This window comes from Chenopodium quinoa, unplaced genomic scaffold, assembly GCF_001683475.1.
Source record: "Chenopodium quinoa cultivar QQ74 unplaced genomic scaffold, ASM168347v1, whole genome shotgun sequence".
In the NCBI taxonomy this organism is placed as follows: Eukaryota; Viridiplantae; Streptophyta; class Magnoliopsida; order Caryophyllales; family Amaranthaceae; genus Chenopodium; species Chenopodium quinoa.
Window position 1 is genome coordinate 3,327,295 of NW_018744991.1, and position 5,537 is coordinate 3,332,831.

Below are 5,537 nucleotides of genomic sequence, written 5' to 3' on the forward strand. Positions count from 1 at the left end.
TCTTGTTTCTCTTGCTCGGCCTTATCCGAGAGCTCTTGGGTAAGACTCTTCTCTTGGTTCACCAGGCGTTCTTTTACGTTGGCCAAAGATTTCTCCATGGCTTCGTAAGAGTGCATTTTTTGGCGAAGAGGTTTCAGCTCGGCCTTAAGGTTGGTGACGGTCCCCTCCAGCTCGTCAACCTTCTTTTGGGCCGCCTCTAACTGGGCCCGAACAGCGGCGGTAGCCTGCGCCTGATAATAAAGAAGATCAATGGTCAGTACTTCATTTTGGGCAATTTGAAACATTGCCTTATCACAGCTGGAGGCGGCCATAGCCTTTGCGGCCTTTACCTCTTTGTTTTTCCGATCAATCGGCTTGCGAAGGCTGTTGACTCGGAGCAGGGCCTAAGTACAAAGAAAAACAGGCGTCAGTTTCCAAACAAAAAGGATAACAGGCGTCCCGGAACTCAAAAGCTCAAAAAATGCTAAGTATACCTCAGCAAGGACCCCTGAAATTCCATCAAGGTCAAGGGTGCCGGCACCCTTGACCGCCTCCCTGTCAGATGGAGGAACTACTTTAACCATAGACTTGGCTACCTCAACCAAGTCAAGTCCCTGGGGGCCGGCTGCATTAAGCGAAAGGATAAAACAAGTTAGACCTAATCAAGAAGGAAGCAAGGGTGAGTTTTTACAAGTGAGTGTCCATACATCTAGGCGGCCCCGCCTGGGTTTTTGAAGAAGTGGCCGGCTGCTTCTCAGCCGCCACTGTTTTCCTGGAAGACCCAGGAGAGCTTGCAACAGTCGTCCTCCGGGCCTTGGGGTCCGGCTGTTGCGAGGAAGAAGCCCTTGGAGTGCCAGACTGAAAACAAAAAGAGTTAGTATATGCATAAGACAACTAAAAGAGGAAGAGTTTTCAAAGCTTACCAAGGGTGCCTCCTTGTTGGGGGAGTCGGCATACGACTGCTTCATTAGCGAGACCCGCAACATGGCCGCCGCAGTCTTAGATGCTGATATTTTACTCATGGCGTCAGCTGCAAGAAATAAGCAACAAAGTTAGTAAAAATCCCAAGTAAACAAGGCGTGAAAAAACAGTATTTGTCAGGCCGGCTACCTCTAGAGCACCGACTGCTGAGGCCACAGGCGGCCAAAAAGTACTCGTCATAGAGCCACTTGAAGCTCGGGACGCAGTTTAGGGGTACTTGCTCTCGTACCCCTGAAGTAGAGTTCACCCTAGTCTCTACTTTGAAGAGTCCTTTGTCTAGGATCTCTTTTTTAGCCTTTGGGGGAACAGGCGGCATGCTGCGGCCGCCTGCGAGAAGAGGCGGATCCCTATTCCACTTGTTAAAGCGTTTGTTCAGCTCCGTGTCTGAACCCTCGATAATAAGGAAGGTGTTCCGCCAATCCTTCCATTTGTTTGCCTTACCTCTCGTCATGAGGTAACCCCTATGGCTTGTTAATTGATACCAGCCGGTACCTCCCGACTTAGGGGTCCGGCTGAGATAGTCCATGTGGGCGAAAGCCTCAAAGCTTGGCTCCACCCCGTTCAATTCGCACCCGGCCACATAGCCGAGTACGTTTACCCAAGAGTTGGGGGCTAACTGCCATAACCCCAGATCATACCCATCTAAAATCCGCTGAACAGCCGGATGTAATGGGAAGCGCAGTCCAGCTTTGATGGCCGCCACATAGCAGCCAAAGCAGCCGTCACCATAGCTGGTACCAGCCGGCCAGACGACAGTGTCTTCTGGATCCGGCACGAACAGTAAAAATTCCGGGCCCATTTTGTGGTTAGCAATAAAGCTCGCCACGTTGTCTTGCATGGTTGCGATCCGGCCCCGGGGTACCCTGCAGTAGTAGGGGGCGTTTTCCTCTCTGTAAGAGGCGGACGGCTCCGCCCAATTGTCCCCCTTCTCAACTGCATGAGAACGTCTCGCCTCTTGTAGGCGGCTATGTTTTTCTTCTGAGCCAGGAGAACTGTGGCCAGAAGAACTGGACTCAGACTCGTCCTCTGACGAGTCCGAGGAGGACGACTCCTCCCCTCTCCTAGAGGGGCCCGCCTCCTCTCCCTTAGAAGGAGCAGAAGGAAAATTAGACATGTCCACGGTAAGATGGGAAGGGAACACCTTGGCCCCTCTCTCAGAACTGTCGGCTTGACAGTCGCCTCGTTCTACATCTGGCGCCTGGTCAGATGTTTCACTAAGGAGCACCCTTTGGGAGGAGCCGTCTAAGTTTGATATCATAGCAGTCTTTTTTGTTCTGGCCATCACGTTCTGCATAGACACAGATACAGTCGGACTTTGTATAAAGGGCAAAGATGGGTCCAGAAAAGGGCAGGCGGCACTCCTAGTCCTAGATTCAGCCGTCCCCGGTGACCGGCTGATCGCTAACTTAGGGCGTGTCGTGTGCTTCCATGGTGCCATTTCAAAAAATAAAAAGAAAATTAAGAGTAAGAGAACTGAGTTACCTGAACGAGTGACGGTTGATGAAGTCCTGGAAGTTCGGGTCAGTCGGCTTGTCAGAACAGGCGGTAGGCAGAAAAGGTCCGAAATGTCAGAGCAAGTTCAGGGGTCCGAATGTTCTCGCAAAGTTCTCAAATGTGAAAATGACCGAAGTCAGCACTTCCTTTTATAGGCAAAGTGAGAAGGCGAAGGGTCGCTTCCAAATTCAAAATTTGGGCGGGAAAATCTCTCGGCCGTTTGCAAGGTGACACCTGTAACAGGCCGTCGCCTGTCACCGTGCGACACCTGTCACAGGCGACCCGTGACCAGTCACGTGCCACCTGTGAGGGGCAAATGATTAGGGGATTTTTATCCACCAATCACCTTCTGACAAGTGGACCAACCCGGTTCCGCCACGTGTCCTTCACGAAGGACAACAGGAGCCTGCCACGTGTCAGTCACAGATACGTCCTCTACGGACCACTATAGACACGCCACGTGTCCACCCATGCCAAATGGGAAAACCGGCCACCAAGGCCCAATCCAGTCTAGAGGCCCGATCAGCCCTAGGTTTACCTTAAACCTAGAGAGTTGCACGCTTCTCAAGGCTATAAATACTTAATTAATCCTCATTAATCACAGAATCGAATAATCAAGAGATCAAGCAGAGAAGAACAGAGTTATTAACAACCGGCTAATCTCGCTAACGACGCAGATTACCAACACTAAGCACTCTCACCTAGAGAGACCTCATTACTTTAATTTCTGTATTGATTACTCCTTAATCAGGTACTAACTTGACCGTTGGAGGCGGAGCTCTCAGGAGTCTCCGTTATTTTGCAGGTACAGGCGTCCGGTTCCAGTCTCGGAATTGTAACTCTCCCGCAGGACATCAGAAAACCCCGAAACAGCTGGGGTTGGCCTCAATAATCGATACGAAAAACTACATCCAATCGTGGTTATTATTGTAGCGATTACAATCGCTATAAATGTTTAACTCATTTTCTATAAAAAAAATAATAAAAAAAAAAACATGCGTATGATCTTTACAAGATTCGAACATGCAACCTCAAACTCTTATATTTAATGTTTCACCAATAAGCTATGACATATTTTATGTATTCTTTGTCAAACAATATTTATATATCTAGTGTTAAAAAGGCTTTTCGTATCGATTTTTAGGATTTAGTGGCGATTGTAAATGTTACGAATTCTCAAAATTATATCAATGTGTAAAAATAGTGTTGATATGTATTATTATGTTTTCCGTATCGATTTTATATGGGAAAACCATGGCGATTATAAAATTGATACGACATCCTTAATTATTTCACAAACATACTTGCATATTGTACAATCGCTACGAAAAGAGATTTTTCTTATAGTGAATTGTCTAAAGATTAGGTAAAAGCATACTTATCTCCATCAATCAGGACATTAGTAATTGATGCTGGCGACACTGAGTTGTTGTTGTCACTTGGTCGAATATCACCAACTCATGATTTTTGTGGACGACCGCTACCACGATGTTGGGATGACAGATAGTTTTTAAATGGATGTAGATATAGCTTGATGATGGGAATGTGTTTGGAAAGGAACTTTTGTAGGGTTGATATTTCAATCTAGTTGTACCCCCACGGTGGGCACCAAATTGTTTATGCTAAATTTTGTCAAGTAGGATTTGATGTGGGATACCGGCTACGGATCAACTAAATTAAAATAAGGAATGTTGGATGCGGAAAATAAATGACGGAAAAATAAAGAAAGAGAGGGGAGACATGATATGATGACGCGGAAAACCCCAATAAAGGTGGGTAAAAACCGCGAGTGGCAATGAGGCCACCAATTAGGGCTGGCAAATGGATCAGGTCGGGTCGGGTTCGTGTTCGGGTCAGTTTAATTTCGGGTCGAATACCCCTAACCTGAACCTGATCCATTTAACTTTTCGGGTCAAAAAGCTCAACACTAACCTGATTTTTTCGGGTTCGGGTCAACCCGAATCTGACCTGATTTTTTTAGATCATTTTTTTTTTCCGATTCTGAATCTACTAAAAATTTCAGATCTTATATTTCCCATTTCATTTTATATATTAAATCTTAATTTTATAAAGAAAATCATTGATAAATAATCAAATTGATACCAAACAAATTAAAAGTGTAGATCATAAATAGTCTTGGATGATAAAATACCAAATTAAATTACATTACATAAGATCTAAAATTAAAAAAAACATAAACATGTCTCCAATTTCAATGATTTGCGGAGAGGTTGATGCTTGCTGTTGCTAGATCGATTGAGCGGCAACGATGAGGTGAGGCCGATGAAGCAAAGAAAGAGTGATGCGATGGTGGTGGAAAAACGCCGAGGGATTAACACAACTACCGCCATTAAAAATAACACAACCATCATTTAACACAAACAATTATTTAACACAAACATGTAAAACAAAATTTAACAAAATAAATCAGCAACAACAAATCTACAACCAAATAACAATTCAACATAAATTAACAACCGTAATTAGCATGTAAAATTGTATTCTAACATGAACAAACTGTATTTTCATAAAACTAATACATAAAAATAAATAAAAAAAAAAACCTTGAATTGATGAAGGAGAGGTTGAGATGACGCGAGGAAGTGTAGATTGATGAAAATAATTCAAGGATTAAATCGAAATTAAGGGTTTGAAAAAGGTTGGAGAGGGTTTTAGGGAATGAAAAGAGAGAAAATTTAAGAGAGAGAATGGAGGAGAACTGAGAACGACTGAGTGAAAGTGAGAAAGAATAGAGGAGTTTAGGGTTTTTGATGTTATAAGGTGGGCTCATTTCGAATTTGGGCTGGGCTTATGATTTATGTAGGCTTTATTTATTTATTTTTTTTTCGGGTTATGTGGATCAATTTCGGGTTGGGATTTTCAACCTTAACCTAACCCATTTAAATTTCAGGTCGGGTTCATGTCAACCCATTTAAGTTTTCGGGTCAAAAACCTCAACCCTAACCCGCTATTTTTTCAGGTCGGGTTCGGGTCGGGTCAGCTTTTGCCAACCCTATCACCAACTAGGATGCACGGAAACGGATACGGACACGGACACGGACACGATACGGACACGGGAAAAC

General features: G+C 44.6%; 1 long non-coding RNA gene across 1 annotated transcript; it reads right to left on the minus strand.

Annotated features, from left to right (window-relative positions):
* Nucleotides 1-4,563: 4,563 nt before the first annotated feature.
* Nucleotides 4,564-5,242, minus strand: LOC110707021. Its single transcript, XR_002508418.1, has 2 exons — nt 5,019-5,242; nt 4,564-4,795 (listed from the first exon to the last, which is right to left on the minus strand). It is a non-coding gene; the product is annotated as an uncharacterized LOC110707021 (long non-coding RNA).
* Nucleotides 5,243-5,537: the final 295 nt, after the last annotated feature.